The sequence below is a fragment of the Acomys minous genome, assembly GCF_964271855.1.
Source record: "Acomys minous genome assembly, chromosome: 6".
Lineage (NCBI taxonomy): Eukaryota > Metazoa > Chordata > Mammalia > Rodentia > Muridae > Acomys > Acomys minous.
Genome location: NC_140487.1, coordinates 32,654,238 through 32,667,273, shown reverse-complemented (window position 1 = coordinate 32,667,273; position 13,036 = coordinate 32,654,238).

Genomic DNA, 13,036 nt, shown 5'->3' with positions numbered 1-13,036 from the left:
TACTAAACACTTTACTGATGCATAGTAAAAACTTCTTTTAGGGAACTATTTAAGTGTAAAATTAACCACTATTTTACTGACTCTATAAAATCTTTTTTTGTTTAAAACAAATAGCTTCTAATAAATGATTGTGATATTTTATATAAGTTGTATACATGCCAAAGATCTGTGAGGAAAAATTCAATCACAGAACTGAAGTAAAAATGAACAACATACTTGTTATAACTATAACATCTAATGTTTAATCTGAACTTAAAGAATTCTTTACTTTTGAAATCTGGCATCAGGATTAAAATATTGGCCTACAGTTTTTATTATAAATAAAAGATACCAACATCAATCATGGGTTATAGTGTATAACATGAAATAATAAGTCTTGGATATTTTGTTCAGTAAGATGTCAACACAGTATTCTCTGAACTGTATGTTCAACTTTATGAGAATTTCACTTGTTATTATTCTTCATGTAGATGGCCTAAATAGAAGTATTTTGATTTTATTTCATTGAAATATTATAAGTGATAAAAAGACATTATATCCACATAACAATTCAACAAAGCACCCAATGCGATGGGCCTGGCATATCAGTGTAAAATCAGGAATGAGCGCATGTCAGTCTCTTAAATGTTATTCTGAAAGGGTTTGTTCATTTGATTTTTTATTTTAAAACATTTTCTCCTTACCTTAGACAGTCTGAAACTTGAAATGGATCTATAACAATAATGATGACATCTGGAAGCCATTCTTAGCAGGAGAGAAATCCAAAGCCATTGGAATGCAGCATGTGGAGAAATACTGCAACTTCGGGTCTGTGGTTAGGTATTTGAATGCCCTTTGGCAATTAGTGCGTTTCTTTGATTCACAACTTTAGAATGCTAAAGATAATCCCACACTATTTCCATAATATTGACATTTTGAAATATGTTATTGGATGGCATTATTTTCCAAGATATTAACTAGATAATATTATATGTGATAAGAGGGTTTCCTTCACCTACTTCAAACTTTATTATATGTGTGAATTAAGCCTCTTGAATGCCACAATTTATATGGTATTAGTTAAAGAACAACAGGTAAGTAGTTCAGGAAATAGATTCATTTCATGTTATGAAACCTAACTTCAAAATATTGCAGTCAGTTTAAACAGCCAGGATGTGGAGACACAAAATGCACATCTGCTGTATAATTTCCCATTTCCAGTTTGTAAAATATCCACAGTGTTCAGAGAGGAAGTACATATGTCATTCCATAGCAAGTGTTCATCCCTAATCGCTTATTTCATTTCCCTTTGAGACTTAACTCTCTTATCAGAATCCTCTTGGTTATTCTTAAATATTTATAATCTCAGTTCTTTATAGCTATAGAAACACATATATATATATACATATATATATATAATTTACCTATAAATCCTTGTATCTTCTATCTAACATTTATTTGTCTATATTTTTCCACTATTTACCTGAAATACGTGTCTCAAAGAGGTTAAAAATGGAATATATAACGATCTCCAGCCAGATTCCGTGGTATGCACCTGTAATCGCAGCACTCGGGGAGTCAGAAGCAGGTGGATCACTGTGGGTTCCACGCCAGCCTGGCCTACAGTGTAAGTTCCAGGACAGTTAGAGCTACACAGAGAAACTCTGTCTCAAAACCAAACCAAACCAAACCCAACAACAACAACAACAAAATGGCCTTCTTACTGGAAAAAGAACCTACTCTAATTCCTTCCACAGCCCATACATACATCCTCATCCAAAATTAATATCTTTTAAAAAACTCACGGGTCTAATTAGGGCTCTAGAAACACATGGGGGTGGGGCCTTCCACCGGAGCAAGCTCAGCCTACCAGAGACAGATGTAAATAAAACTGACTTTCCTTCCCCTGTCAATAGTTCCTCAGCCGCATTAATTCTGCATTCTAATTGAAAAAAAAAATGTGTTTACAGAGTGATTAGAGAAGCATTTGTGAATGCTTTCAGTAAGGTCCTACAGATAATCCAAATTTCATGTTACCAAGGCCATACCCGAAGTATAATTATATTACTTTATGTTTTGTATTATAAAACATAGCAAAAATAAATTTGGGCTTCAGTATCTTGCTGTGTTTAGGTAGATCTTTAGTCAATGACTGCTTTTGGTAATCGATTTAATATTAAGGTTTTTTAATTATAATTTATTCACGTTACATCTAGATTGTTATCCTCTTGCTCTTATCTTCCAGTTTCCACCCTCTCTCCCTCTTCCGCCTTATTCCCCTTCCCCAAATCTCTGATGGGGGCAGCTGCTCCCCACCGTTTTGTCACAGTCTCTAAGGTCTCATCAGAGTAGCCTGCATCCCCTTCCTCTGTGTGCACCCAAGGGGCAGTGATCCAAATCTTGGGCACCAGAGTTCATGTCAGAGGCAAGTCCCCCCTCTCCCCTCTCCCCACATGCATGGAGCATGACCTGTCCATCAGCTACATCTCAGCAGTGGGTCTAGGTACTCTACATGCTTTGTGCTTGGTTGGTGCCCCCAGTTTGTGCAGGCCCCCTGGTCCAGATCTGCTGACCTTGGTGGTAATTACACATATCAAAGCAAGTCGAGCATATACTGTTCTATAGGAGCAATATAATGTGCAAGCATTGCAATATTTTACAGCCATTATTTGTTGTACAGGTTTTATGGGTTGCAATAATTAAGTTAAAGTTCTTCAAAAGATCCTCCTTTGGATTTGCTAAACCTCAGAAGTAAAATATTCAATTATATATGGTTTTATTTATTTTAATTACATAAGACAACTGAAGGCTTCCATTTATGTTGCCATTTTATATTAAACAAAGTCATCTTTTTCCTCTCTCTGAGAATAGGTTTTGAAAGTATAAAGGGAGAAAGAAAAGCAAGAATTTTTCAAAAGTTTGCAACTAAGAGGAAATTAGGGCTACAACGTCAGAGTGTGTATTTGGAGTTGCTGGGGATGACTGTTTACAAAAGGGGGAAGTTTGTTTAAGCCTCCTGTTTATCTGTTCAAATTCCCAAAATTAGAGCATGCTGACAGGAAAGAGACTAGAATACAGATTCTCCCATAAAAGTAGGCTCTGGGGGGCTACTTTCTAGCATGGTTATGTTTTCCTCATATATTTCCTGTCCTGTATGAGGTAAAAGATGAGGTTAGTCTGTCACTTAAGCAATAGAACACAGAGAAATTGTCTTTCTCATCTCTGCTTACTTTATTTAACATATTGGTCTACAGTTCTATTCCTGTCCTCAAAAAAGGCAAGATTTTATTTTCATGGCTGAGTAATATAGGATCATTGTACATGCCACATGTCTTCATTATTTCTTCAACAGTTGATGGCATAGTTACCTGCATTCACTGGCAGTCATGAATAAAGCAAGAGTGAACATGTTAGTGCAGGTGTCTTTTTGAAATGCTCCTTTCCTGTGCATATATCCCCATTAGAGAAACTATAAGATGATCCCATAGCTTTGTTTTAATTTTTAAAATATGTTTTATTTATTGTATTTATTTATTGTATATGAGTGTTTTAGCTGCAGAAGAGGGCACCAGATAACATTATAGATGGTTGTGAGCTACCATGTGGTTGCTGGAAATTGAATTCAGGACCTCTGGAAGAGCAGGTGGTGCCCTTAACCACTGAGCTATCTCTCCAGCCCACTTTGTTTTAATTTTTAAGTCTCCTGTATATTATCCAGAGTAGCCATACTTACATACCTACCAAGAATTATGAGTGCCCTCTATTGTCCATGTCCTTCCAGGATTTCATTACCCTAAGCTGTTTTACAGTAGCCATTGTTATTGGGATAAAGTAATATCTCTTTATGGATTTGATCTGAATTGAATTTCCTTACCAGTGATGTTGAGCATTTTTTTTATGTACTTGATGTTTTGGACACCTTCTTATTAGAAATATCCACCTAGGTCTATAAGTCATTTTTTTTTTCAGTATAATTGTTGAGTTTTGCTTATTAGTTCATTTGTGTTTGTGTTGGGGTTTTTGCATTGATTCTTTTTATTTCTGGTTATAAGAATTTTGTGAAGTTTACTATTTGCAAACATTTTCTCCTGTTTTGTACATTATTTGTTGACTTATATTTTATGTTGATATTATAATTCAATTACAATATTTCTTTTTTTCCTTTCTTCATCCCAACATTTTCTGTATATCCGCCTGACTCTCCTTCAAATTTATGACCTATTTTTTCAGTTTTTATATGTGCGTACAAATATATTCCTAAATATAAGTTGGTAAGTTAATACAATGTTCCTGGTGTATATGTTTTCTGATTTGACCCATTAGCTCTGGGCAAACAATTGGTGTGCTCTTCCCTGACCAAGCAGCATTTCTTGTTTCCAAGTTTCCTTGGCTGCCTGTAGTTCTTTGTGTAGGACTGAGACCATGGTGGTTTTTCTCTGTCCATTTTGTTGAGTTCTTTGGTGTAGTCATTGTTCAGTTCACAGTCAGGTGAATATTTGGTGAAACTATATTGTTGTAGTTTCTGTAATTAAAGATGACACAGTCTCACATCTAATTGTCTCTAATAGTCTTTCCATTCCCTTTTTGTAATGTTCCCTGAACCTTAAGTGCTGCAGTATTTTGTAGATGCATCCATTGGGACTGGGCTCCACAATTACATTGGTTGGTTGTCATTTTATATCTCTGCCAGCTGAGATCAGAAGTTTCCTTGATAAGGAGGGAAGACTCCATTCATCTGTAGGTATAAGGAGACATGTTTATATATTGTTGTTAGAGACTGTGTTGGTTTAATAAATTGGTGGTTATTGATTTTCCTCCAATAACCATGGCTTTAGCTTTTAACTTGAATATAATCCTATTTTTCTATTTTGTTTTTATTTTCTATGCCTATGGCATCTTATTGATAAGGACAGGAAGGAAAATATATTAATCTATTTAGAGCAAAAAGACCTCAAAGAAAACTGCTCAATTTCTTTCTCAGCTAAAAGCCATTAACATTCTTGAGAATGTCTATAGCCTTGTCCTTGGCAAATGCCACAGATACCAGAAGTATCTAAGCTAAAGGTGCCTCTGATTTTCCCATGGCCATTATCTGGGGATGCCAAGAAGAGGGTCTTATTTTCCATTATTTCTTTTCTCTAAAAAAAATTCCTTTCTTGAAAAGCACACTGACCAGCAGGCTGTCACCAAAAGGGACCCTGAAACCTGGAATGAAGATTGGTCTGACTAGCTCATTCTTCCTCTAACACCTTATCAAGTCCAAGGTAATGGAGCTCATTGGTACCCAGGGACCGTTGATACATAAGGGCTTTGTCTTCTTTCTCTGTATTAATCTCCGTATAATTTCCCCGCAAACTAAACCTAGTGGTCTATGAATTCTAGTGGGTAGCTGTTGAGTTTTGGAGACCCAGTCTTCTCAAGCTAAGTATAGCATACAAAGAGTTCCATTGCAACCCACGGTAATCTGATATTCCCTTATCATTGTTCATGAAAAAAAATCAAAAACAAAAGTAAAGATCTTGTCCTTAGCATTTCAAGTTGGGAAGATTCTCTGTAACTTCAAATTGAATAAGAATTTAATCAATTTCTTATTGAATTTTGTAAACTGATGATAAATAGAAGGATAGCGACATTCTTCTCCTGTGGACATCCAGTTTTCACAAAACTATTTATTAAGTTTATTGGGCTTAGTAATGTTTAATAAAGAGCAACTGTTGATGCGTGATGAGTCCACATTTATGCTTCCTATCCTAGCCCATGGTTCAATGTGGCTATTGTGTAGCACTCACAATTTTCATCGAGTTGTTTAAAGGAATACACACAGAGACACACACACACACACAAGTATACGATGTTGTCTTTAAATGTTTTTTAAATTATTTTTCCACATGGGACACCTTCTATTTCTCTTTGTCTTAGAACCCCTTGTATGTTTAATACAAATAGTAAACCTAAGAATGTTCATTTTGCTCTAAATCTCAGAGAAAGTTTCTAGCATTTCCACATTTGTTTGCATTATTATATATGACATTACTATACTGACACACAATCCTTTTATACCTAATTCACTGTGTTGTTAGGACTACAAAACAACAGCCATGGGTGGTGTTATCCAATGTGATATTCCAGGTAACGTGTCTTCCCTCAGCATCGCATCTGCTGCACCCTCCTTACACAAACAGTTTTGAAGATGAAGGCTGCCCAGTGTCAGCTTTTACTAGTTCGGCACTAAGATCTGAAGCAAAGTGTCACGTTTACTACCTTGTCCTACCATTGGTGAGCTAGTCTTACCCCAAGCTTTGCTGTCGAAGGATGGGACATTGCTGGTTGTGGCAGTTGCTTGGCCATCTAGATTGATACTACAACGTCTTGAGGACCTATATAGCATCAAGAGTGTTTTTAGATCCAGCCCACTTGTACTCAAACCTGAGCATGATCAATATGTGCAGGTCTGATGATGAGACCAGGGAATTTCTAGAACCCTGTCTATGAGCACTGGCTGTGCTGCCCACCTAATACTAGAATTTGAGCTGTGAATACTGTTCTTTTGTCATGAAAAATGCCAATAAATTAGCTGAACATGAATCTCATAGCCACAGAGTTTCCTACAGTATTATAGGGCAGGCAGGTTTCTATAGGTCTTGTCCAAAATTCTAGCTGATGTAGATAATAATTCAGACCTGGTCTGTATACATCTTACTGTTTGTGCTGTAGTAGAGGTTCTATCTGTGAGGTCGTCAGTAAAGGCAGCCAGGTGATGTTTCACTGCAATGAGCCTGACACTAGACTAAAGACAAAGGCCTGATTCTCAGTGGAAGGACTCTTGTCCTTGTTTGCTGTTTTCTACAAATTCAAACATTCCTCTTATAAGGACCCCATAATTTCTGAATATAATATGATTTCCATACAATTCCTCACATCCTTGGTAATACAAAAGAGAAGTGAAAGTATGCAATGGGCAGAGTGAAAATTTTTAAGTGCACAATGTATCTTTCAGTGAAAAAGCAATATTTAAAAAGAAGTGTTGACTGTTAACTGTTCACATAAATACAGTACAAAATGTATAAAAATTATTTTCTATTTGATGAGATAAAATATTCATTACTGAGCTGTGAAAATACTTTTTACTTCTTTATACAAAGAAAAGAGAAGACTAGCTTATATATATATATATATATATATATATATATATATATATATATATATATATATATATTTAATTACAAGGAGTTCCCAGCAATCGAACAAGAGTAATGGAAATACTAACACCTATTATTTCGAAAAGAAGAAGTGAGGAAGATAAAGCAGTAGGAGGGTAAGGCTCCAGAGAGAGTACTGACAAGCAAAGAGGATGGGAATAAGTAGACAGGGGAACATGTAAATGAAACTTTATGTATAAAACATTGTAAAATAGAGTATTTTAGTGGCAAATTTTAACATTTTTTCACTGATGAACATCCTTAAAGTCAAATATATAAATGAGCAAGTTTGATCAAATGTACATATAATGTTTGCCTCTTGATACCATGTTAATGTGCATTTATATAGATTCATCCAAAGGAGATAAATCCTGTCATTAAAGTAAGATATCATAATTCAAATCAGTTAACTAATTCTTAATGGAATTTCATCCTACCAATTAGTGATATCTTTGGCCTTCCCATCAACAGTCACAATCTGAGGTTTTCAATGTTTCAGAAAGCTGACATGCAAGACTGTTGTATAAAATAGTAAAAGGCTCCACCCATGGCAGCACCAGTAGTTAATAAAGTATTTCCATTCCTTAGAACTCATTTTTCAGGTTCAGATTTCCAGTGTCAAGACCACCTGGCATTTTCACCTACAGGGCTGCATTTCATAGTATCTTCATTCATTTCATTTTAAAGGAACTCCTTGTTCCTACCTTTAAGCCTTCGCCATAAAGAAACACACTCTCAGTTTGATAGTATGGAACAAACAACATTAGTTCTCACCCAGAAAATAATAAAAAAACAAACAAACAAAACAAAGCAACGGACTCATAAGATGGAACAAGTTATTGCTTCTCTTATTTCTATGCCATAAAGTTCTTATGGTTAATCACCTGCTGAGTTTGCAGTTCTGCTGGATATAATAATTAATCTCATTAACAGAGCTGAAAAGACCATGGTTTACCTTTCTCATACACCATTTACCTAAGGCTTTCCCCAGCATGACATGAAGCTGTAGTACTCACTGTCAGTACTGACCCGAATCATGGTTCCAAAGGTCACTGACCCACTCAGCTGCACAAATGCCCTGAACCCTCAGGGTCCACTCAGACAGCCAGATGGCTTTCAGCTTAATTTTATATACTAACCTTTCTATTTCTCCAAAAATGTATGAAAGTCCTCCATGTTTAATACAGTATCACTGGTCACCTCAACTAAAATATAACAATTTTAAACTCAATATTTTAATTAGAAACTGCCCAAAATAAGAAACAATTCTCAAAGTAGCAATAACAAGTAGGCCATCCAATTGGAAATTATGCTTAAGACTCAAGAATAGTTTTAGAGTGTGAGGACTGCAGTTCAATAAATGCCTTAAGGAATTTTGGTCATATATGACCATTGTGCAAATGGCCATCTTTTCGAAAGGAGATGTTACTCTTTGTTTTTAACAGTCTATATATGTTAAGGTTTGTGATCAGACCACATCGTTCAATTTAGGCTCTAAACACTAGAGAATGTAATCAAAAGAATAAGTCAATTCAGGACATTATTGAAACATCCTTGAATAATTTTAAACTTCCAAGAGGTTGGCGTGTGATTATGTCTTTTTAATAGACATGATAAAACTGAGAAGTATATATATTGCTTCTGCTATACAGTAAACTTCACAGGTTACCTTGTCATAAAGTCATTTTCTGATAGAGTTGAAAGCTCCAGGAGACAATCTTTTGATGATTAATTTTTCCCAAAAGAAGATATGACAAAATGATAGTTTTTAAGAATTAGGTATTTGTCTGGTATTTTCTGGAAAGTGAATAATATAGTCTTCCTTGTCATAAAGACAACTATTCTCAATATTTTTCAATTATAGATTTGGAACTCATGAGGAAAATTGGTTCTGATACTGGGAATTTGGAATCATATAAATATTAAATACTTTGCTGATTATTCCTTGTGTATCTGTTAAAGAATATAATGTTGATAAAGAGGTAATGAGGAGACCCATATACCTCAGTAAAATAAAATTTTCAGCCAATCAATATGTTATTTCCCTACTTTTCTGTCAAATACATTCTTTGCTTCTCAAAGAAGAAAAGGGAGTAGCTTTATTTAATCAGGAAAAGCTTCCTGAATCTAGTCTAGCATTTTCTATCAGTAGGCATAAGCCTCACTGTGTGCAAATGACCCTTTTTAATTCTGAGAACCCTGAACTTAAGAGGCAGGTTGGGTTACTTTCAGAACAACTCAAGCAGACAGAGAAATAAAAATCAACGCCACAAGCCCTTCAACATTCCGTAAGGCCGACACCTTACTGACTTGCTACATAGAGTTGAAGAGTATGTTTGGTACATATTCAATTCTCTTCCCTAGAAGTAGCGTCTATGCTCATTATTGCTCTGGTGAGCCTTTCTTTTCCATCATAATGCTCAGCCACATGACAAGATGCCCACACAGTAAAATAATTCTACTGGTATCCTGTATCCACTAGCTGGTTATTTGTTCAGTCACTACTATAAGTCTCAGCTGGTATTTTGTCAGCAGACAGATATAGAGTTTGGTAGATTTGTCTATCTAATTTATCTTGTTTCCTGTGCTGGCTAGAAAGAGAGTATCAATTCAGAAAATGTTCCCTCCACACTGACCTGTGGGCAAAGCAGTGAAACATTTTCTTCATTACTGATTGATATGGGAGGGTCTAGGCCATTATGGATGTTTCCATCCTTTGGTCCTGGGGATGGATAAGAAGACAAACCACCAAAGCTATGAAGATAAGGCAATAGCCAGCCCTCTTGCAGGGCCTCTGCATCAGATACTATCTCCAAGTTTCTGCCTTGTCTTAGTTCCTTCCTGACTGCCTTTAATGATAAACTATAATATACAGATGAGTTTAAGCAAGAGTCAGCTTTCAAAAGAGTACAATTTATTTTCATGAGCCATCACTGCTTAATCATCTTTTATAACTGGAGTCTCCTACTAGGTGCCATGTTAATCAATTTAGAGTTTTTCAATGGGTGAATTCATTATCCTTGAGGAAACTGAAAGGTCAAGTAGCTTCCCTTGTCCTACAAGGATATGGATTGTCAGATCTGCACTTTGAAGCTGCACTCAGTCCAGACAGTGCCCTGTCAAGCCTTGTCCGCCACTCCTTCAGTGATGATGATCGTGATGACTATGATGGTGATGATGATGATGATGATGGCCCTTTACTTTCCATAAAGCATGATAGATGTGAGCATCTGTGTACTTCTTCCCTCCCCTCAAAGTACACCTAAGCACAAAATCTATTACAGTCATTTCTCAAAAACTTTTCCTTAGATCATTATACTGTCAGTTATTTTAGATGGGCTCCTGCTATAATGCAGCTGTCATTTTTCTTTTTAGTTTTGTCTGCTTCAATAAGTATGGTCTTATATTAATGCTGAGCATTCTAGTATCCTAAAACTTTAGTTGAGACTGGGAAATGAGCTGATCAGCTTGCTATAAAGATAAGAGCATGTGCTGCTTGATTAAAAAGAAGGAAAAAACCCATAGGCTATGCACTTATTTGCAAAGTGAAGGAGCTTTGAAATATCAAACAGTTATTTGAAGAGAGCCTGTTCATTTCAGCTTTCCTATAGGAGCATTCCAGACTGTGTTATCACTTTCTTATCTACTCCTCAATGACTCTAGTGTCACAGATTACTTGTCACTGGACCAAAACTGTTATCAAAGCTTCAATATTAAGCAGGCAGTAAGACACGGTTTGTTGAATATTGAATAATACCTTTTCTTCTGGATTTAGTATGCAAAACATTTTCCAGGCTCAAGATGCTTATCTGTAGTTCTCCAGAAAAGAAGACATGTGGGCTTCAGCAAAATGCACTTACTGATTTCCAGCTTTGCTGTCTTTTAGGAAATGTGTGGTCATTTACCCATACTATTGTCTTGATGGATGTTAAGTGTGAAGAGCACATTTACTCCTTGGTAGAATAATCACATTTCAAAAGGCTTTCTGACTTCTCAGAATTCTAGTGCCACAACACACTTTTGATATATATATATATATATATATATATATATATATATATATATATATATATATATCATATATAAGCTGGTTAGATTCTCTCTGCTTTAATATATTTGACAACCTGCCTTATCTTTCACATAAATGGAGAAGATAATATAATTATAAAATTTAAACAAATTCTAACTCATTAATTTGTAATTCAACTTTCATTTTCTTTTAATGTGAATAAGTAAAACAAAGTTTACTAAACAACCTTTGTTTTGTACCCTTCTTAAGAGTAAATGTGAACTATCTGGTCTTCAACCCTATCAGAGACTTGAGAAAGAATAAAATTGATTATCTGAGTATAATAGGAGTGAAGGTTAGTAGCTTTCCAAATGAGAAGATGACAGAGACAGTTTTCTACTAAAAGTCTCTATTATGTTGGAGCATCTTCTTCAGCCTTCTGGCTCAATATATCTAACAGACATATTTGTGAGACAGGGACTATTGAGGATTTACTTACCCTGTCTCAGCAGAGTTTGACTCTGCCAGGATCCAAGCTTGCCAACTTTTAGGGAGAATTCTGTCTGTGGTAGAAATGATGACATTTTGCCCAGTGGCTTGTTTGCCACATTTGAAGCCATCTTCTTAAGGAGGTTCTTTGATGCTCATCATCTTTTTTGAAGTAGGCTGGGTGTTGCCAGGAGTTAAACTGTCTCATTGTCAGTGAATATTTAAAATAATAAAAACATTTTAAATGCCATAGTCTGTCTGTCTCTGAGGTTTTTGAAGACCTTATCCAACTATTTTACCTTTTCTTTCTATAGAATCATATCTATCAGTTACATCTAAGATGTATATACTTGTGATAAAAATAGACTAGTAATTGATATGACTTTGATTTGATCAACTCACGTTTAGTTTTACAATTAAGCTTAGTTGTTCATGGGTTAAGATGTTTTTATGTCTAGATAGATGTTTTAAGTTAATAATGGTGAGATATGATAGACACTGATTTACATTCAGAATTTTAGACGCACCAACATAAGAAAGATGTTTTCTTCAAAACTGTCAAATACAAATAGCCAAAACACTAAGAATGTAACATTTATATAATTCCTGATTGTGCCATGGTTCTTCTTTCTGTAGGTAGTTTATTGTATATATGTGTAATAATATAAATATGTATGTAAAAATAAGAAATATTTACTACTAACTTTTAAAAATAGCAAAATAAAGAGTGAATATGAAATAACAAATGTGTATGTGGAGTTAGGGGAAGGACTTTCAACATGAATAAATAAATGAAGTCTATTAAACAACTTTTGCATTGTACCCTTTTCAAGAGTATATGTGAAATATGTGGACCATGCAGTAAAGAGGTGTGTGTGTGTGTGTGTGTGTGTGTGTGAGAGAGAGAGAGAGAGAGAGAGAGAGAGAGAGAGAGAGAGAGAGAGACAGAGACAGAGACAGAGACAGAGACAGAGACAGAGACACAGAGAGAGACAGAGACAGAGAGACAGAGAGACAGAGACAGAGAGGAAGAGGAGGAGGAATGTTGACCTCCTCTTTCATTTCTAAGTTTTGAATTAGAAGTTCAAATTTGTCCTGGGACAACACTCCTTTTCTTTTCCCTTAAGTGTTATTGTCATAGAAATGGCAGCAATGAAAGTGACTGGTGATGACAAGTGGCCTTGACTCATTTGATTCATGACATTTCAGCAAAGTTCTGTCATCATTAACTGCACTGAGTTCAGACAGGGCTACTAAATTAGGCCTGAAATCTTGATTGGTTTCCTGGAATGGCAGTATGTTCCTTGTCAAGTGAATCTCTCCAGAATCAAAGAAACCCAGCAAGAGAGTGTGATTGTTA